Source organism: Cavia porcellus, unplaced genomic scaffold (genome assembly GCF_034190915.1).
Source record: "Cavia porcellus strain 051 isolate PalLab524CR breed Dunkin Hartley unplaced genomic scaffold, mCavPor4.1 scaffold_5, whole genome shotgun sequence".
NCBI classification, from domain to species: domain Eukaryota; kingdom Metazoa; phylum Chordata; class Mammalia; order Rodentia; family Caviidae; genus Cavia; species Cavia porcellus.
In genome coordinates this window covers 107,563,275-107,586,980 of record NW_026947488.1, presented here as the reverse complement: position 1 = coordinate 107,586,980, position 23,706 = coordinate 107,563,275, and the positions used below count along the sequence as shown (strand labels likewise).

At 31.1% G+C, this 23,706-nt stretch overlaps 1 protein-coding gene and 1 long non-coding RNA gene across 2 annotated transcripts in view; one reads left to right on the top strand and one right to left on the bottom strand.

Moving 5' to 3' along the window:
• The window catches only part of LOC101789043 (uncharacterized), a 133,505-nt gene extending 131,515 nt beyond the window's left edge, over window positions 1-1,990 (top strand). Inside the window, exon 5 of the mRNA XM_063247919.1 lies at window positions 1,108-1,990. The gene's annotated coding sequence lies outside the window, so the exon portion shown is untranslated. The remainder of the gene's footprint in view (window positions 1-1,107) is intronic.
• A 5,240-nt stretch (window positions 1,991-7,230) lies between these two features.
• Window positions 7,231-23,706, bottom strand: part of LOC111756547 (uncharacterized) — a 56,272-nt gene continuing 39,796 nt past the window's right edge. The window contains exons 3-4 of the long non-coding RNA XR_010047174.1: window positions 20,369-20,445; window positions 7,231-19,530 (exon numbers count right to left, since the gene is read on the bottom strand). This is a non-coding gene — a long non-coding RNA (uncharacterized LOC111756547). The remainder of the gene's footprint in view (window positions 19,531-20,368; window positions 20,446-23,706) is intronic.

The window sequence follows — 23,706 nt, the reverse complement described above, 5'->3', positions numbered from 1 at the left end:
TTGTTAGTATTTTTAATTAATGAGTTAACCTTTTGATGGTTATTGTAATAATGTATTACTTTTTTCCTGTATTTACATTGCAATAAAATTAGTAAAATGAAACTTTTCATAAACATTGTCAATTGGCTTAAAGTTCAAGTTTAAAAAATGACAATTAAGGCATGAATACACAAAGATTTTGAATCAATAATTTAATTACTGTTATCCTAATTAGAACTTGGAATCCTCTGTTTCAGAAAGCAGAATACCTCAGCATTTTAATTATAGGGCTATATATAGAAATATATTTGAGCCCTCAGTTAGAACTATATTATTATTTCAACTTTCATTAATGGAAAAATTTACTTTTAATGATTTTTATTGTACTGATTTCTTACTGATTTAATGATTTCTATTGTACTGATTTAATGATTTTATTGTCTTATAATCAAAAAAGTGTCTTATAATGAAAATTCTAATTGTAGTTTAATATCAAAATGGTTTCTTGAGCTTTTGAAATATCAATAGTACTGTGTCTGCAATTTCACCTAATTCTGAACTTTGTAAGGACTCCTAAATGCTTCCTAGTGAGCAAAATGTTAAATACCACCTATTTAAAGTACAAAATTATTATGCCTGGTGTGCTCAAATACAATCATTTTACATTTTTTCACTCAGAAAAAGTACACTTTTGTAATGACTACTCACTTTATTTCTGAATTTTGTCTACTCAATTCCATATGAAACAAATACAATTGAATTGATCATGTTCTCATCACAAAAATGATAATGAAATGAAATGAAATCTAGCTAATTAGCTAGATTTTTTTATTTCATAATGTATATAAACTTCAAAGCATATGGACAACATATATGTTATATATATATATATATATATATATATATATATATATATATAATTCAACATAAGAAGCCATTTTAAAATATTTTTATAGTGTATGCTTTAGTTTATATCTTAAATGTCCCTCAATGGCTCATGCGTTAAAGGCTGTGACTTAGGACGCCCTGTAACTTTAAATGGTGGCATCAGAAGTTAGATATTAGCAGAAGTGCCTTAAAGGGGATATGTGATTCTAAAACCCTCCACTTTTTCTCTTTGATTTCTAGATGCCATGAACTGAACATACCTCTCTGCCACATGTTTTTCCAAGGTGTATTGCACCATCACAGCCCCATATCAACAGAGCCAATTGAATATGGACTGAAATCTTTGATGCTATGAACTGATGTAAGACTCTAATTTTTAACTACATTTTTAACGTAAATATTTTGTCACAATGATGGAAACTGACAAACAGTGTATTTGAATAAAATACAAATGGAAGGAAGCCGTTGGTCTTAAAATGAGTAATTATAACCCTGTGAATGTGTAATAAAACATTACATATTACTAAATGCATAAAGCATTATAATATATTTATTATGTAACTTATATGTATTACTTGATTTTATTATATGTCACATAGGAGTTAGCTAACATTATGATTATCTATCCTTTCCCAGTAATCACACATATAATAATCCTGGAAATACTGCTCCTTGAAGAGATACTTACTTCCTACAATACCAAATGACTGTCATGGAAATATATGCAAACCAAAAAATCCAAATCCTGTATGGTGAACTATGCCCTTTATTCAGCTCACACAGGTTGAAATAATATCTTCCTGCTTTCCTACAATCCAGGGCCAGCAATTAGAGAATTTCTACATACCAAAGCCCTGGGCTTGTTTCACATGGAACAATCCTTCATCCAGTGCCCCTGCCTCGTCTCATCTTCACTTTCTCAAAAAAATCACAGTAAATTTTCTTATCCATGACTTTGTCATCACTTATTCTGCTACTTTACTAAGCCTGGTACTTTCTTGTGCAGTTCTCCAGAGATTACAGTTCTCCTTTTTCTTTTGAATACTATTTATTCAATACCATTAATTTCCTTAACTACTGACCTCATCAAAGCTGAATAAATTCTCCATTTTAAATACATAAATGTTTAAGTGTGTTTCTGTATTTGATCTATGTGTCTAATAACAAGGATTTTGTGGTATAATTCAACAATTTTATCATTTCTGACTTCTGTGCTGATAAAATATTGTCTATACTGAACAAATAGTTTTATAAAATACATTAACTTATTTATATTACTTTGGCCTCCTAAAATATCAGTTAATGGTATTAAAAATAATTCAAATCAGTTTTAAAAACATAAAATTTAAAGTACTGAAATTTACTAATGCAACATGAAAAGCACTTTTTACTAAAACTGTCAGTAGACTTTTTTCTGGAACTATTTGTAAGGTTTTTATTAAAGGAATTTAAAATTAAGAAGAAAAACATATAACCTCACACTTAGTTTTCAAAAGGCCACATTTTAAACCTGCTTGAAAACTAAAATATTGCTAAATAAACAAGGTTTTATTATTTTATAGTTTTTCATTTTGAACAAGAAGTTTATTGAAGAAACAAGGCGCTTGACTTAAAGGGAAAAATATTGAAGAATCTTTTTTTAAGAGTGATGTACAGCTACGTATGTAGCTGATTGTTGCAGCTCATACAGAAAAGTCATAAAATTGTCCTTGCTTTACAGTGATAAATTAGAAACTTGAAATTCTGCAGTCAAACAAGATATGCCAGAATGTTTATGCTTTTTGTCTCTTCTGCTAAAATTTTGAGGGCAAAATAACTTACTTAAAATACAGTATGCAATTATATCAAAGCACTTAAGCTTTTATTGAAGTTTCCTGGGAAATCTTATATATTCACAAGGAAATGTTGTATCTGTTGTATTTGTTATACAAAAAGAAATGATATTTTGACATGTTAAAGAAATTATGCTGTCTGTTTTCACCCTTTATCACTTGGCTTCCCTTGATTTCTATATCAGATTTTGAGGTAGACCAGTTTAGTTTCTAGTGTTTCTTAGCAGTGTGGAGATTATATGTTGTACAGAAGTCAGGTATACCTAATGAGTATAGAGAAGGAAAAAGGAGAAATGTTTTTTCCAGACTAGAGAAGTATGGGGAATGGGCAGAATGTCACAATAATGAGCAAGGGGTTGAGTCTTCTATATTCTAAGCCACATCCTTAGAAATGAGAAAATGAGAATAAGATAAGGGAAACCACTGAATTGGTAGATTTTACTCCATGTTGTCTTTTTGGGAAATTCTGGGACCATGAGTTCCCAAGATAATAGCTTTGCCATCACGTGAAAGAAACACATTTAGTGGCCAGATGGATCATGTATCTTCAAATCCCTGAGGATCCTGAAGATGGTAAGTTTCTGGATACAAAAGTGGAATCTCCAGTTTGTCCTGTTGCCACGGGTCATATAATAGTACTTTTCCTTGTCTTTGACCGGGCTGATACATAATGAAACAGTGACATTTAGCTTGCATGTGTTCATAATGAGAACACTGTAGGACCTCTGACACTGTTTTGATATGAACAGATCATTTCTACATCTTTTTTTAAAATTTTATTTAAGGAGAAAAAGAAAAAAAAAGCAAAGAAAGGGTACAAGTTATACAGAATTTCAGAAAAATAATAAACAGTAGGAAATCACTAGTTAATGAATTACATATTGTCATCTTAGAAATATTTGTTCAAGTTACAAAATTAAAGCTTATATAGTGGACATTCAAACAGTGAGACCAAATAGTTCTGTTCAATGATCCAACAAAACTCAGTAATATCATTGTCTATCTTATACACTTAAATATACATGCAGTTATATCGTTTAGAGCACTTTCTTTTCCTCTCCTTTGTACAATGACTATTACACATTTTGGGTTTTATTGCTCCCACAGTTCTTATTACTTTTTAGAAGAGAGTAAAATCAAATGTGACATAAAAGAAGAGAGTCAGTCAAATCAAAAGGGTGGACATAATAAATAATGTAAAAACATAATACAAGGTGATCAACAATGGTTACCATAATGCCTCCCACTATCTCTAATAGAATTCCCAAATCATCAGTTATAATAAAATTGAACAAAACAGTAAAGAACGAAACCAACAAAACCAAAACATTGGAGACATTACAGGTCTTCAAAAGTAGATAATAGTCAACCAGAATGGGCGTCATAATGAATCCCACTATCCTCATAGTTGTTGCCTATACTTTCGAACCTCGTACTATCAAGCAAAACAGAATAGAGGAACATCAGTCAAAACAAGATGGTGAGAGCAATACAGGGCTTCAAATCAAGTTAATAGTAAATCAAAGTGGATTACTATAATATATCCTGCTATTTTTTAGTTTATTTTTTCCCTTAATTAAAAGGATAAAAATAAAAAAGTAAATAATAAAATGGAGATTGAGATAAAAGAGGGCATAACAACCAAACAGCGCAGAAAAAAACATAACCATTTAAGCAAAATAGTGTTTTACCACAAGATAATCCTGACATAAATGTAGTTATCATATTGTCTCTTTCCTTGAAATCTTTGAGTATAACTTCATATACTGTAGCATCAAATATATCAAAACAATGTAAAACCATTCAAGAGAATGACAGTATTACAGGGTATTTAGAATCAACTAACAGAAAATGAACAACGGTTTCTGTATAATCTCCTTGTCTATAAAGGTTTTTGTTTATACTATCACATATAATAAATCCAATAAGATACAACATGCTAAGACCAATGGAGACAGAAGAGCAAAAGCTTGATGAGACTTCAAAACAAGACGATACTAAATCAGCATTACCTATTATGATGTCGTTTTCTCCAAAATAGCTGTTCCTATCATCCAGTCTTCTCTGCCTCATTTCTGTTGAGCTCTTTTTCTGTCATTTGTTGTAAGTTTGTCTTCTTCATTTCGCTTTCTGCTCCATTCATTGTGGCCTCTCTGCCACTATTTCTGGAATCTTGGTATTTTCCTTTTTTAGAATATCCTGCAGTATTCTCTGTAAAGTTGGATTGGTGGTTGCATATTCCCCTAGTTCCTCTTTATCCTGGAAGCACCTTGTTTTTCCATCAATTTCCAGGGATAGTTGTGCAGGACATTTCAATCTTGGCTGGAGGTTATTATCTTTCAAAGCTTGAATTATTTCCCCCCACGCTCTTCGTGATTTGATGGTTTGTGCTGAGAAGTCTGCTGTAATTCTGATGGGTGTACCCTTGTAAGTGATCTGTTTCTTGTCTCTGACAGCTTTTAATATTCTGTTCTTATATTGGATTTCTGGTATTTTGATTATTATATGCCTGGGTGTAGCTCTGTTTGGGTTGTAGGTGGCTGGGGTCCTGAATGCTTCATATATCTGAGTATCTTTACCTTTTGCTAAATTAGGAAAATTCTTCTGGATTATTTCTGCGAGTAGCTTTTGTAGTTCATGTCGCCGTCTCTCTACATCTTTTTTCTGAAGAAGCAAGTTTAATCATTCTGATGAAGGGAACTACATCTACCAACCATTTGAAAACAGCTACATTAAACATCCTAATTACATATAATTTTTTTAGTCAAGTAATATCTAATGTGCAGTGAAATCAATCTTTTCCAATTCATCATAGTTTACAACACTCAAACACAAAAAATGGAGGACATGAAAAGCTATGAAGTCACTGAAAACAAGTGGATACTTTGAGATTTAATGGAGGTTAATTTGAAAATGATGTTTCTTGAAAACACAATAATGCAATCGGATGCAAGAAATAAGTTGGTAAAATTTCTATATAGTTTTATAAATCTAATTTTCTATGATTTTTCCAGTTAAAATTAAAAACTAGACCTTTACCCTCCTAATCCATTTTCTAGGTTTCTTTTCTTCCTTTCTAGTTTTGTATTGAGACTGCTTACTTTTAGTGTTTACTTTAATAAGTTTTATATATTCCTGAAAATGATTTACTAGATCTATGAAACCCAAGAGGTTGACAAATATTTCATTATACTAAAAATTATTGTAATAATTTTTACTCGTTGATAAATTATTACCAAGTAGACAAAATGTATTATTAGGAAATCCCAGGGCTTACATAAAAATGATAGCAATTTTATATACATAAAATTTAAATAAGCTTAATAAAATACTGTTTAAATCAAAGAACATGCTATTTGACCACAATGACTTCCAAAATAAAGTCTGACTACAGGAGCTTTGTTCATCTGTTAAGAATCATTTATATATAAAACATATATTAATATGTTTTAAATCAAGTAAAAATATAGATATATGATTATTTGAGATGATGTGTTTATTTTATTAAAAGTTTTAGAGACTATCCTTTTTTATTAAAAAGTATATATGTGTATAATAGAGAAGAACATTTTCTAGAATCACTGGTTAAACAGCCTCAAAGTTAGTTTGCTATTTTGGTTTATTTTTAAAAATATGATCTAGGAACCATCATCCTGTGCTTATCTACAATGCACAGTACTAAATCTACAATGAGTCTTCTCAAAATAAATATGCATTTTAATAGAAGCTGCGGGTAATTTTAGATACTTTAATGGGTTGGTGAAGCAATTTGAGATTTAATCTGCCTACTTACAATTTAAAAATTTTTTTAAAAAGTTGTTAATAATTAAATGTAACTATCAAGAAAAAGTGTTCAGAATAACGTGATACTGGTGAAAGAGGAAGTGTCATGGTGTATGTTGTGTCCCCCAGGCCTTATGAGTTTGCATCGTGCATTTGTGATTGGTTCATTGTCTAGTGCTTGGATTGATGGTCTGAGTGCTCCACCCACAGAGGGGTGGAGCCAGGATGTGATGTAATGACAGGAAGAAGGTGTGTCAGGCTCTTTTGCTGGTTTCAGCCTTGCTGTTTGCAGCCTCCATGAACTGCGGCTATGCCATGCCACCCTGCCTTGGAGCCAACTGAGTATGGACTGAAACCACCAAAAACTGTAAAAAAAAAATCTTTCCTTTCCCACTTTGTGGGATATTTTGTCTCAACAATGAGTAAAAAGTAACCAAGACAATAAGCAAAGAGATAAATGAATGCAATAGTGAGCCCATAAATAGCAACACAGAAATATAATCAACTGTGTATTGGTAAAACACATACAAAGTAGGGAGACTTAAATAAATGACCATGAAAATACTGGACATCTGGTTGCAAAACAAATTAATGTAGATATAATCTTTATAAACTTCACAAAAAGTAACTCAAAGTGGACCATGTTCTTAAAAATAGACTTCAAAACTGTAAAACTCATGGAGAATAACCTAAAAGAAAGCCTAGGTGACTTTTTGATGATATCTCTAATAACAAAGATATTAAAAAATAGTTGAAAACACTCACTTTATTAAAACTGAAAGCTCCAGCCATGCAAAAGACAACAATAAGAAAATGAAGCCACAACCCCACAGACTGAGAGAAAATGTTTCTTCAGTAAACCTCTAATGAAAGCAATATTCCAAAATGTGCAAGCACTCCTTTATAATAACAGTAAGAAAAAAATTCTGACTGCAAAAATAGGCAAAAGACTTGAGCAAAAGTGTCAACAAACACAATGATAAATGACAACATGCATTTAAAAATGCTTATAGTCACATGTTTGGAAGAGCTCTAAGATTCCCATCACCTTTGGTTGTCGGTTTCTACTTTCTTCAGCCTTCCAGTGCAGACTTACACAGATGTCACGCTAGTCAGTTTCCAGGCTTTTGATCTTGGACTGGTGCTGTGTCCTTGATCCTTCTTGTCCATCATCCTGGGTTGAACAACTTCTGTATCTTCCAGTTCTCCCTCACACAGATAATCACTGTGAACTTTTCTGCTTCTCATTCTGTAACCTTACTAAAAAAATCCTCTTGAATAAGTGTTTGTATTTTCTACTTATGCTGTTCCTCTGGAGTACTCAAACAAATATTTCAACATACTAATTCCAACTCTATGACTTTGTGGAATACTGAAATCTGCAAGGACAGTAAAATGATTAATGGTTTTCAGAAATGATTAGAGCTTGAGGGAGAGGGATACTTAGCCAGCAAAGGATATTTAGGGTGATAAAATATTGAGTTCTGATGAAGTGTATATGGTCATATATTGTCTTAATCTTTAGAATATACAACTTCCAGAATGAATTCAAAAGTAAGTTGTAGATATAGTAATAATGGTTTATATACATAGTTTCATAAACATCTACAGATATAATGCTCTGGTGAGGCATATTAATAGTATAAAGATTGTATAAATATGATGAGAAAAGCTTTCAAGAATTTGTAACTTTCATTTAATTTTTGTGTTTTTCTAAGAAATAGTTTATTAAAATTGATTACAAAAATATCTTGTTAATTAAGATAAATACAAACAAATTAATGTGTTTGTATATTTACAAATGTGCATATGTATGCACAAAGTCTTTATAAAATGATTAAATTCATCATGAGGAGGTGATACATGTAAAAGACTCAATTAGTTATTTTTTTACTATTGATTTCTCTGCTTCCCCCCTTCAATCTTTTGTTTTATAGATTCAGTCTTATCCAAATTTTCCTGTAACACATTTGGGAAGTGACTGGAAGTTCATTTAAATTTTACAGTATTAAAATAAATATTTTTAGGCTGATTCTCCATGAATTTCTCCTAACTCTAAAAATATGCTAGGCAAAGTGTGAATGCTGAAGAAAAAAAGGGCAAAGTATAAAATCTAGTGCCTTTAACGGACCTTGGATGCAATTCCTTGTTAAATGTTTTCTACTAACTTCAAACTCCCGAAGGGAGAACAAATGCCATAAGGCCATGAGTACCATAAAACAAAATGACGAACACTGTAGTCATTCTTCAGGGTTCATTTTTGAGAATGCAAAACTAGTGATTATTGTAAGAACTGGAAGCACTCTGAAAGTAAATGCAATAACCAAACTACACTCGGTGCTGTCACATACATTTAATCAGAGGACACTGCAGTCTATATACCATCGAAGAGTCCATTTATCTATTCAGTTATTCTGGATTCATTTTTGTCAAGAAATTTTTTATCATTGAAATTTTATACTTAGAATATATTTAAAAATGTAGAATTTTAAAACTTTCTAACATTTTTCTACTGATGATGTTTCATTGTGATATTTATTATTACCTTCTGGGTTTCCTACTACAAAGTACAAAATTGACCTTGTTGAATAGTTGATATTATGCTTTTATTAATAGTTATGCATTGATTGCACAATTTATGTAACTGGTCAATAATTTGCTATTCCTTTTGAAGAATACACACTATATACAAAGTAAAAAACAGCATAAACATCCCATGACTTTATAAGTTATACTTTAGGTCCCAAAATATTCATAAATATATTTTTGTATTTTTATAGCAATATAATATTTACTTCTGTATGTTATAATGATATTTTATATTTAGAAAAATTATATTTGCTCTGTATAGTTACTGCAAATGATTAAATTATTTTATAGTTGTAAAAATTCAGGTAAATACAGACTACTGCACCCTTGAAAATTGGTCAACTGTGTACTCAAAGAGGGTTTCAATCACATTAAATAGTCTAAATTTATTTAAGTATGATATTTTGATATTCTGTTCCTCACCATAATCAAAGACTCTAAAGTCAAAATCAACCAAATTATCAATTCAAAGCAAAACTACACTATTTCCAAGTATAAAGTCAAAATTAGTAGATAGCAGTGAAGATTTTTTGTAATCGTACATTATTACATTCTAAAAATTAATGTTTTTTCTAACCAAATGTCTTGTTTCTCTAGAAAGAAAAAAAGAAAAAGAAAAAAGTATGTGGCACTGGTTAGAGCAAAAGAGATATAACATTTCAGAGGCAGTTCAAGTAGCTCAAGATCAATAACTAGTATTCCCAAATAAGTTGCTTTATGTTAGACTTTCCCCTGCATTAGACTTTGCTGATGCTCTACTTCAAACCAAGGGAAAAACAGAAATATAAAAGTAGTCTTTAACATGGGGATGATAATAAATGCATTGCTTATAGGTCAGTGAGTTGACAATATTATCCTGAAGATTAGTAAATCTATTGTATCTTTCCACATTAATTACTACATAGTCATATCCATGAACTGTTCCATTAATAGAATAGATGAAGAAAAGTGAATGCAAGCAAATTATACATTCTCCATATCATTTTACTCTAGTGACTCCTGGTAAAATACACACACACACACACACACACACACACACACACACACACACACATACAAATGCTAACAATGTGAAGACAAATAAAATAGCAGGACATACTTGGCAAATGTGTGGCTTGTGTGTGTTTCTGTGTGTTGTACTGTTGGCTGCAGTTAAAAGAATGCATAAAGGAGAGATAAATTTCCTTACAAAAATCATGTTATAATTTTGAATTTTAGATAAAAGGTGATCAAAGTAGTATAGTATATCATGTATCTTCACCATCAAAGGAAGACTACGCATTGCTCAACTTTTTAATTAAAGTTTATAAAACTGTATAATAGGCTAGTAACCAAAAATATCAAAAGGTTATAAGCTATAAGGTCATTCAAAAGAATATGGAGTTTTCTCAATCTAGAGTGTGTTTCATGCTAATCAGTAAAACATGCTATCTAGAATGACATTTAATTATAATGAAATATTCAGTAGCTATTTAAAATATATGGTAAGATTTACAGACAAAGATCAAAGAAAAGTTTCACTTTTGGCAAAAAATTTAATAATGTTTTGTTAATATCTTATTAAAAGTATAATTTGATCCTTTTTTGATTTATCACTTAAAACTTTGCATTTGAAAACACTTGCTTTGCTTTGAATTATTAAGATTTTGCTATTTGTGTTTAGTGAAGATAACTTGTCTTATTCATAAAATCAACAAAAAAATGTTGAAAATTGTGTTGTAGCTCTGCATTTAACATCTCTACAGAGGAATACAATTGAATATAAATATCCAATGAATATAATTGAAAAACAAAATTCATTTTATTACTCCCTGCGGATCCCTCAAATTGTTTATTAATTTTAGTGTACATAATATAATCAACAAATAAGGTATACATTTAAATTTGTAAAACTATCACTGTAAAAAGCACATAAACATTAATTCCCATTAAACTCTCTCCTTTCCTTTAAACATATTTCTTCCACCATTCTCGTCACTTTCTGAAGCAGTTCTTAGTTTTTAGTGAGTGTTTTGTTAAATCTGTTTCCAAGTTTCACCTACTCTGAAAAATTGGAACTATTTTATGTTTGTTTCTTTATTTTACTTTATTCAAAATTTTAGATTTTAAAGAGAATTTTAAAATATTTTCAGGATTATCTGTAAATTGGAGTTTGTGGCTTAAGGTATAAAACATAATTACTGGGTTCAGATTGATTTTTTTCTTCAAATTAGTGACTCTACTGACAGTATAAATTAACTAACTTCTCCAATATACTATTTGTCTCGTGTAATTTTAAAAATATATAATCACAATGATAATTTGTCATCTGTTAGCTTGTAGACAAACTGGGCACATGTGAAAAATTAAAGAACTGCTAGATCTTGTTAGTAAGTGACAAATGGTCAATTTTTTTAACAACTCAGAGATTCAATATATCGTGCAGTGGATCGAGCCCTCTGTTTGGCAAATAATTTTTCTTTCACTGCTTCCAACATTAATTGTTATATTCTTCTTTCTTTTTAGTGTCCAAACTTCCACTGTTGCTCTGATAAACTTTATTTCTAAGCTAGTGAGTAAACTGTCCATGCAATACTTGTTCAAAGAATACAAAATAGAAAAATATAAAGGAAAATATTTCCTCTGATAATTATTTCTTGGCAGCACAAAGGCATATGATATTAGATAAGGTGCTTATACATTAAAATTTCCACATTTCTAATAAGCTGTCATAATTTATATAAGAAATTATGCTCCCATTTCCCAGCTATAGCTCTTTGAACTGACTTTTCAAACTTGACAGGAGAATTCAGCAAGAAAATATTCTATCATGCGTTTATGTTAGAAATGACTGGATGAAAAAATTTAATGATAGATGACAGTGAACTGTAAAACTTTTGTGTCATAAAACTAGTGAAACATGAAATTACCCAAATCAATTGCTTAAATAACTTAATAACTTGAAAATTTGAAATTTATTCATAGATGGAGGACAAAGAGGAATTACAATATATCAATAAAAGGTCACTGGAAAGTCTTCATTTTAAGGATTTGCCCTCAAACTGTATTTCACCATTTCTTCTTAACTCTCAAATCTCTGTTAAAATTTACTGTTGTGACAAATTTTAATATTAAATTCATAGGTGAGCAAGCAGATATATTTCCTTTGGTAACAGGTCAAATGGCAGATGAAAAATTCAATACACTATTAAGAATAAGAAGATAGATTTCAGATAAACTCAATTAAAATAAAACTGATTAGAAATAAACACATATGGGGCCTGTGATCTTAATGATGAAAAGGATTTATTTTACCAAATAATATTTGAAACTTCAAATATATATTGTTATTCCTTTTGCATTAGTAAGGCTTACATAATGACTTGAAAAAACTTTCTGAGGAGACAGCTACTCAAAGTGATTTAATTATGATTTTTAAGTTTGATCAAAAGTTATTTTTGTCTCCACAAAGAAGAAGAGTAATAAAAGTAGCTAAAGTGAGGGCATTGTAGTTAACTTCTATATGACACAATGTTTTAAAATCAATTCTTATTGAGCTATTCTTATTATTATATCCACTTCTATTGTCGTTAATAAATATATGTCATATTTCTTGACAAAACCATGGTCCATTTAATCATTCAACATTGTTTACACACACACACATATACACACGTGCATGCACACATGCACACACGGACACAGGAGGCTCCAAACAGTGACATTGTGCAGACAACTACGGCATAGACTTGTTTAAGGACCCCTAGCAGCCCAGCAGAGACACATGTCACCACAAAGTGTAGGAATATTTGATATAGATATGTTCCTAAAACATTAAGATTTGATGGAGAAGACATATAATTAGGTGAGAAAGGCAAAAGGGGGCATTTTGTGTCTGTGGGGAAAACAAAGTCAAAGAAATTTATAAGCTTCAGCAATGTATTATTATGCGGATTGAGTTTAGAGCAGAGATGAAGGATCCAACCTCTGAGGATGCTGAAGAAGGGTAAAGAAGGGAAGTAGTGAAACTTGAACTCTTGAGGAAGAGCTTGCAAACTGAAGGGGTCTAAGCTTAATGATCTCCTTGCACTGTGTGAACTGAATGCCCCAGAATCCTATAACAATGGCAAGCCATGAGTGACACATTTAAGGGGATGGCAGGGATTCAGATGAGAATGACCTAGATCACATCTTTTCTTTATTTTACAAGGTATGCATGTAATGTGCGAATGTGCATTTCTGTATCTATAAATCAGTATTAATTTAAACCTGCTCATTAGTGTCTTAGTTACTGTACTTGTTGCTGAGAGAAAATACTCAGCAGCCAAATAAAGGAGGAAACATACCTTTAGCCCACAGTTAAAAGATTTGAGTCTGTAATTGGCTGGCTCCAAGGGAGGTGTCATGTCAACAGGCACCGGGGAGGAAAAACAGTTCATGGAAGGGTTCAGGTAGAAAAGCAAGAAGGGACACCCATAGCTCTTTCTATCCCTTATATCTCATCCAGGACAAAATAGGATGAGTGGCACTCACACCCTTAATCCTAGTGCCCTAGCAATGCACCGTGAATCAATTCCAGCATCCCGCACTCTAGATCCAGTCACCTCTGAAAAAGCCCCACCAATGACTGCATGAGAGCTGGGAAGGCATCTTTACACAAGCCACAATTAAATTTAAATTTGTTCATCTGATAGGTTCTTTAGTAAAGGAGAGGTGATATTATGCATTAAAAGTGGTGCTATAGTTTCAAAATGAGGAATTCTATCCCAATTAATTAACAATTTGATGCTTAGAAAATAATTTATCAGTCTTAGTATTTCATTCTTCATAGTTACTTGTCTAAGGTTACCAAAAATGCATAGAAAAATATAATTTAGTATAAATCTACCTTAGAAAAGTGTAAATATATTCAATGAAAACAAGATTCTTTGGTTAATACATAGTGGGACCAAAATATAGGGCAAAGGTTTAAACTGCGTAAAAACTTACACTGTCTGAATTTCATCTCCACTGAAAATGTTTTTTTTTTTCAATCATCACCTTCTGCCTTTGTTTTACTAAAAGAATTTCTAAATGATCTCCTTGATTTTAACAAATCACACCTGCTAAAATTCATCCTTTATGCAATGGAATAACACATTTTAAATGTTATATTTTCAAATGTGTCAAAAATAGGAACAATATTATATTGCCCTTACAAAGTATATTCAAATGCTCACCTGAGGCATAGGCCCATCCATGAGCTGTGCTGGCCCATTTATTTGACCTTGTCCACTATTCTACTCATAATCACTTAATGCTACTCAAGTTGTTCTGGTTTCCATGGTGTTCCTCATTCAGGCCAGCTCTATTAATGATTCAGGTCCCCTATACCTTCCTCTTTCAGCTAGGAGCTTTAATGATATCATTGTATTTCTGTTCCTTTTCAGCAGATTTCTCAGTTTAAAATTCAGTTTATCACAGATGTCTTCCTTCATCATATCACCTAAAGCTAAGGTTAACTTTATTGTTGTTGATGCATTTCTGAGTTAAATTATTTTTTCTTGCTTTTTCTGCATGCTCTATCTCAAATGTAATACTTGGAAACAGGGTTGTTTTCTTCATTTGCCGCCTATTTGTGCCACTTAAAATAGAAGCTGACACACAGAAGATGACACAATGTATGGAATTGAAATTAGTTTGGTATGAGAGTTTCTTCAGCAATTAGAGAAAACATTGTAACTACTGTCTAGATAAAATGAAAACATAGAGATATCTAGAAATGATACCGATTGTAAAAATATCTCCTAAGCTAGAAAAATAAATTATTTATAAAATTTTTACAACATGTCTATATCACTTACATGTGAAATAAGCACTACTTATTAGAAAATAAAATTTGATTAATTTTTTTAAGAATCTAATAACTGCCAAGCACAACTGTTAATGTTGCAAAATAAATATACTGTAAAACATTACATATGAACCACTGTGGAGAGATTGGAATATAAGTAAGTAAATATTAAGTCTGAGAACAGAGGTGTGAACCTCACAGAGCAGAGGTATGGACTGAAACCATGCATTACATATGAGGACATAACTCAGAAAGAGTTAATTTTACACATTTTAATTTTTTGTGTCGTAAGCATTTGAAATCCACTGCACATTTCACAACTATAATGCATTCTAATTTAGACTATATACCTCTTAAATGTTCATTAGAGTTAAGTGCAGTACAGACCTGTAATTTCAGCCTTCTCTGAGTGTAAGCAGGATGATTTCAAGTACGATCCCAGCCTGGGCAGCTTAACGACTTACTGACACCATGTCTAATATACCCACATGCACACACAGGCACATGTGCGTGCACACACACACACACACGGAAGTAAATGATTACAGTCACCTAAGGTTGTAAAGCTCAATTCAAAAGCCCAGAATTCAATGTCTAGTATGGAAAAAAGAAAAAGAAAGTATTCAGCGCAAACATGTTCCTACAATCATATCATACCAGCTTATTCCAAGCAAGAGTCTGTCTCTTTGGTCTTGTAATCAGATTGTAAATGACTGGCTAGCTTTTCCATGTATTGAGTTCTGCTCACTTTGCAGCAAATTGAAGTTCCTCAATCACATGTTTTGTATGTATAAATGATGGCAAATGACATAAATGAAAATGTGAGCCAGCAATGAAATATTCTGCAAATCATCAAAAATTGTGAGTCAAATGTTAGGATTCCTTTAAATGTGCATGTCAGAACAAGAGATCCAGAAAATAAATATATTATAAAGAAAAAATACAGAGGTAGAGATACTAGAAATAAAATACATATCCATATATATACATGGCACATATAGGTGAGAGAGATGTTAAAGAACTAAATTAACAATCTTGTGGGCTGTCATGGTCTCAACTTCAGAACTGTATAAAGTGATAGAAAGTTGGTATTAACTGTGATGAAGAGTATATTACAGAGAAAAACTGAATTAAATTAATAAGTAGTTTACCAAAGTCAACCATAAGAATTGAAACGACTTTATAAGTTAACATTGCAAGGCCCTGATACTTTAGTGTTCATAATTCACTTTTTTAAAAAGGTCAATTGGAGCAATTCTGATGCACAGAAAACTCTCACATCTAAAATTTTATCAAAGTAAAATAGCATCTTCATAGTACCAAATATATTATTAATACATTCAGTATTATGGTTGTATTAATTTAACTTTATAATTATATCTACTAGTTTAATCATTAGACACAACTTAATTGTAATTTTACCTACCACTCTTATTACAAATTCATACTTTGTTTTTATTTTTTACCCTAACTAAAATTTATGATTTAGTCTAGCACAAGTCACACCATTCTAACCCATATTCTAATCAATCCATGTGCAATTTTCAGAAACAAGTTATAGCACAATTCATATTGTATTAGGCCATCTTAAAATAGGCTTATTATCTGAATTGCCGGGATTCAATTTAGCTGTAAGGTCATATCATGAACATGAGGCTAGTAATGATTCATTTTCTTCCATAATTTAATAATATTAACTTAGTAGCTTGAAAAATGAATCAACAAAGTCCTATGAATAGATTAACAGTGTTTAAAAATGTAAAGCAATGATAAAATATAGGTTATTTCACTGAAATTGTTAACAAAATTCACTCCAAAATTTATGGAAGCAAAAGTAGTATTTTATTGTTAATTGCTATAATATGGGATTAATTAGGCACCTCCAGAAATGTATTAAAACTCTAGGGTACCATCTGGTAAATTAGCACTTTAGTACATCAAAGGGTACCTAAATCATTATAGTGCTCACTTCCTTCTTATGCTAACCCTTAACTTTTCAACTATTAAGGATAAAGATTGCTCAGGGCATTTAAATTTGGAATATGAAGTAAGAGACTATGACTGACAGTGTTTGATGGATTCCTGGGAGGCAAGTGGACCTTCTCTTTCCTGATAACTCAGACATGAAACATGTAAAAATCATATGGATGAGACTAGAAACATCTTCCACGTGGCCTACGAAGCAGTTTCTCTTCTTATCCTATTCTTTACCTTTAGTATTTGATAGTGTGCAATCTACTACAATCTAATAGAAGTAATAATCTAGCTAAGTGCTCATATGTTTATCATTCTTAAACAACATATTCAGTTTTATATATTGTGCAGCATTATTGTACACTTGCATAATTAGCTTTATTAATTTGATAATGTTTGCATTCATATTTGTATTGATTAAATTTTTATATTAATGTTTAATAATTAAATGCATGCTCATATGGCACATATTCAGTATATGCAATAAATATTTTTAAGTTGCACATTATTATATAGAAAACTTTCAGGAAATCTACATCCTAGTCCTTGTGACCCTTTCTATACTTATAATGGTTGTTCATTTAGGGCATGTGTCTGCAAAAGTTTGTCTGTGCTCTAAAGATATATCATATACCTGCATGCATAAAAAGTGTATTTCTTAAGTGCATAGACATTAATAGGCATAGACAAATGTTACATATGCTATGCATAAGTGTGCATATTTATCATCATGCCTAGATTTGTCTTCCATATCAAAATAATATTCTTTGGTGCCATTCTTAGTATTTTAAGAGAAGCAAAATGTTTCATAGTGGTAAGCAATTCTTTGTTTTTTCACAGATTTACAGTTTTATGTCAGTTTTGTTCTCTTTGATGTAGCTAATACAAACAATAAAATGAATATTAACTCACATGACATGATATTTACAGGCTGTGCATTTTCAGGAAAGTGAAAACCACAGCAATATAAAATATTCAAATACTTAAGTTATTTTCCCAGTATGTTTATAGCCACCTTCAGAATGGCATTATGAGTACCTGAAAATGTGTCACATACTTTCACATTCATTACTAGAAAAAAAGACAATCATATATAGTGAGAAATTATATTAAATATTATTTCCAAGTTAGCTATGGTGGCATTACATTCCCACACTTAAAGAGTGCATTGCACAACATTTATGTCACCCACTCTGTTCTTCTTCCATAGCTCTGAAGGAGCTTATGAAACACAATACCTGGGGCGGGGAGTAAAATTTTTACTACCAGGAAAGAGATGAAATAATGGCTATTAGACAATCAACTGGATGTGTCTGCCATAAATTTTATATTCTCTGGATCAGTTTACCAAATGTGATAAATGATGTTTACAAAAATATCATTTTGTATTTCTTCTGTGATTTTCTAGAGAATTTCTAGAATTCTAGAGAAATTCTAGAGAATTTCTAGAGAATAGGTGCAAAGAAAAAGAGGGCTGTATTATGGATTTCAATAAAAACATACAAATATTCCATTGATTTTCATCATATGTTGCAACTTTCTATCACTGTGACAAAATACCTGACAGAGACAACTCAAAGAAATAAAATTTTTATCTTATGGTTTTGGAGGTTTTAATCCATACTCATTTGGCTAATCTTTTTCTGGGTGTATGGGGAGGCAGAGCGCCATGAAAGGGCATGTATAAGGAGCAAAGCCACTAACCTTATGGCGGTAAGCTGGGGGATGTATCAGGGTCCATTATATCCTCAGTGGCCTATTTCCATCAGTCCTCAAATTCTAAAGCTTCCATCACCTTTCAACAATACTTTATGGTGGAAACATGTCTTTAGAACATAAACTTTTCTGAGGCATTCTAAATCCAAACTATGTCACATGTAACACATAAATATTTGCACATTGATGATTACAGGATGCATTGCTTAATGGCAATGAAAGAGCTAGTTAAAATTATGTCACATTAACAAGCAATTAAAAGAAATTGTGCTAAGCCAAGTAGATAATTTTATCAGCCTGTAGTTATACACATGACCAGCATAGCACTTAATGCAGGGAGGCAAGCCCAAATTTTCAATGTTATTTGAAAGGTAATAAAAATGAATTTAGTATGTGTCAACTGGTAATTTGATTCTTTTTCATTTTTGAGGAACAGCTCTTTTTATCTTATGTTTTTATCAATTTGGGATAATTTTGAATTCAGGGATAAATATGAACACACATATATGATATGTAAGCTAGCATATCTATCACCTATCTATAGGTAAATATATATGTATATGTATAAATATATATAGTATATATATAAATACATATATATATATATATATATATATATATATATATATATATACAGAGATGGAGAGAGACAGAGAGAGATCACTTACTTTCCTAATTAGCAACAAGTTTTTCAAATCTTTTTAAAATAGTAGTTGAAAAATTAATAAATTCTAATCTATGCTTCTTTCCTATTGTGACTCTAAATTTTATTCAGAAGAGGATTAAATAACTGAATATCTTAAATATATTTTCATGTATTCATTTTTTTCTTGTTGCTTATTCGCTATTTGAATTATGTTGGGAAATTGTTTCTCAAGAATCATTATTTCGGGGCTGGGGATTTAGCTCAGCGGCATAAGCACCTGCCTTGCAAGCAGGCAGTCATGAGTTCGATCCCTGATAGAGATAAAAACAAAAAAGACAAAAAAAGAAAAAAGAATAAAGAAAATAATCGTTTCTCACATTTTGAACTTTTTATGCATAATTCATTGATCTACTATATGTGAATAACAATAAATGATTTAACTGTCTAAGGCTGGAGAAAGCTACTTTTTTTCAAGTGGTTGCCAACTACCCAAAACCATTCATTACATGGTTCTTCCTGATTTTAAAGACAATTACAATAATCAATTGGACAAAACTTTTACTCATGAATAATCCATTGCTATAGAAATTAGCATATTGTCATAAATAATAGAAAAGTTTATAAAACAGAGCTCTAGTTTTCAAGTTGTGTTTCAGATGAAGGAAAGGATGCAAATTTCTAAGAGAACAGAACAACTAGTCCATCACGTGGAAGTGGATTTGAAGATATAGTGCAAGAGTACAAAATTCAAATATCCAAGGAAATTAAAAGGACAGAATATGGTAAAAATATCCTAAAAGTAAGTGACAAGGAGCTAAACAGTCAATTTTTTTTCTAAATGAGAAAAGCACTTAAAAAGATATATTGACCAAAGTGATGTAAGAATGAGTAAAAATTTTAAAGTTCAATATTGCCAGTTACTAATACAATTCAAATTAAATCCACAGTGAAGTAGCACTATGTATAATTGACAATTGCCACAATTAAAAAGGCTAGTAATTCCAAGTGTTTCTAGTGAGTTAGAGCTATCAGATCTAGTGGATGATTTGAATAACTGTACAATCATTCTAGAAATTATTGTGGTAATTTCTTATACACATAAAAATACACTAATGAAATGATTCAGCAATTCCTTCAATAGGTACTTACCCTAATTAAACACTATGAGTGTGGACATTAGTTAAAAATTATGAGCTCAATCATCCAAACTGGCTTTATTCACCGTACTGAAAGTCAAACAAATGAAAAAGTACATTCAGCATAAATGAATATACAAATGTCACTAAGTTCAAAATGAAAGCAAAATATTTACTCTGATTTTTACTTTTCAATACTGAAATGCAAATCCTAGATAATGTAAGAGGATATGAAATACAATCTAAATGTGTAATTACTAGAAGGAAAAAATATTTTTATTCATAAATGATGTTGGGTAGAAATCTCGCTCAAATCAATAACTACTCAGTTGTATGGATATGGTACATTGTCTGCTAAGAATTACAAAAGCTTTGCTATAAGAATGAAACTAAACCTAATATGATGTGTTATAAAGCTCAACATGTATGCAATTACAGAAAAGGTAAAACTACTGTGTAAAAGAGTAAATCAGTAATTTCGGAGCCTACTAGATTTCAAGATGCTCAATTTCATATAAGAAAAAAATGAATATTCTGAGTGTAGAAAGTTGATCTTGTCTCAATTATGGTGCATTACTATATATATATATATATATATATATATATATATATCCAAATTTAAATTGATAAGCTAGATTTTAACAGTTGACTCTTTATAAAAGTAAAAACAGAGAAATACAATGCTTAAAAATTTGCTTAATGTAAACTAAAACAAAAGTTTCCAGAATCCAACCATGAGACAGTGTTTTTATGAATATAAATAAAAATCATAGAAATACTCAAATTCATCATGATATCCATTCTTTCTAATTTAAATGTTTATTATAACTCAGATTACATTTAGATGCTGAATATTTAGGTGTTGACAAAGAGATTCAGAATTATAAAGAGAGCTGGAGATATGGCTCAGCTGTAGAGTTCTTGTCTCGTAATCACAAGGCCCTGGATTCTATCTCTGGCATTGCAAAAACGAAACAAAAACAAAATTAAAAAGAAACACAAGAATCAGAATATCTAATACTATAGCACTACTTTAAAGAACAGCAAAGTTAGAGAGTGGACACTATCTGACTTAATTTATGCTACGAAACTATGATAATCAAAAAGTTTGATTTGGGGGGGTGGGGGAATAGAATTGGCAAATAGATCAATGGTACAGAAGGCTCAGAAAGCTCATAAAAACATTCGCAAAGGTATAGTAAACTTATCTGAGAAAGATTGTCCTCACACACTGAGATAACTGATCATCTACATTAATAATTTAAGAAAGAAGAACACAATTGGCTGGGCATGGTATACACCTGTAATCCTAGCACACAGGAGGCTGACACAGGAGGATTGTTGCAAGTTCAAGAACAGCCTGGGCTACAAAGTGAACTCAGGGTCAACGTGAACTTCATAGCAAGACTCTGTCTCAAAAAGATGGGAAAAAACCCACAGATGCCTTGTACATTTCAAGTAAATACATAAAATAGAAAAATATAAAATTCTTAGATGATTATATAAGAGAAATCTACAAGATAATGTGTTAGCTGAAATTATATACAATAAAAAGCATAATTTATAAATTAAAAATTCTATGTTGTGAAATCGAATATAATTCAAAAGTTCTGCTGTGTGACAAACCATGTGAAAATATAAATACAGGTCTGAATTTCTTTGAAAAAGGTTACTTTATATCTATAGTATTTGATAAATAACAATTTAATAAGTAACAAGAATAAAGAATAACTACTAGAAAAATTACAGCAATAATTTAATATTTTTATATATGTAAGTATGTTCATTGAAAACCTTCTATTAGCCAACTGTGATGGCTCATGCCTATAATCCCAGCACTTGGGAGACAGAGGCAGGAAGATCGTTGTGAGTTCAAGATCATCTTGGGCTACACAGTGACCTCAAGGCCAGCCCAAACTTGTCTCAAAAAGACAAAAACAAAACTAAACTAAACCAACAAAACAAGAGGAAATCTTTCATTAGTTCATAGACTAAAGAGATCTGACTGACATGACTCCTAACCTGACAATATATAGATCAGTTAAAACTTCTAAACAGCGCACATTGGCACAGCTCATGTTCAATAATTCAAAACAGTATTTGATCCACTGAAAGTGACAATAGTATTCTTAATTTTATAATCTCATTTTTATAGAGTAATGAAATAGTATAAAACTGTATAATTAAAAGAGGACTCCTATGATTTCACAAGACATCACTCATATTTCTGCTTCATGCTTGGGTTCGGTGGTTCTAGGTCGGATAATCTATGCCCATTTGTCTTGGTTTTGCTTGCTGACTTCTGTACATGCCAACCGCACATGTTTAATCACTGTGGAGAGTGGATCCTCTGCAATAAATCTTCATTGGACAAGTAGATCACCCAAAATAAATCATCTGTGGGTGAAACAACTCTGCTCACACATGAGCTGCTGGACAAGGAGCTTATCTGTCATAAACCACACAGAGATAAGTGGCTCAAGCTTGATTTACTGCCTCTAACCATAACTATGGTTTTGGCTCACCTAAAATATACCATGATTTTACAAGAAGCACAGTTTTTGCAAAATAAAAAAGTGTTACCTCCTTAATATTGCCTTTGCAAACATATTTTCTAATATATCATGGCCAAAATAAAAAAGTAAGATACTAGACTATTATGAGGTTATATTAATTTAGCAATATATAAGACAAAAAATTTGAAATTATTAAAGAGTAAATACAAAAAATTCCATACATTAATGTAATATTAAGTATATATTTCCTTTGTAAAGTTTCAGTGATAATAAACAGACATATGGATATTACGAAGGATAGGTTAGATGCTCATTAAGTACAAAATTACACTTGTCTGATGGTCTGTTTTTTGTATAGGCATATGAAATATAATACACACTACATTATTCTTATTTTATGAGTTTGTAGCAAGGTATATAATCAGAAAACAGTATGATAATATTCAAACAGAACTATGTTGTCAACTATTAGAACAAACAGAAAAGTTGGACTGTGATAGACAGCAAAAACTCCCCCAAAATTGAACTTCATGAATACTCTAAAAGTTCAAAAGATACATTAGATGGACAATGGAAATAGGGACTTTATACAATAAGGATTAAAATTAGTGTTGGTGTTAGTGGACACTAAATATGAGAATCTGTAACTCTACACATTTGGACATGTGTGAAGTTATAAAAGAATTTAAATCACTGAAAATTATTTTTTTTTATCCTAGACCAAAAGGGCATCACTAGCATGAAGAGAGAGAGAGAGAGAGAGAGAGAGAGAGAGAGAGAGAGAGAGAGAAAGAGAGAGACTCCTGTAACACTTATTGGTCTTTTCTGATCTTAT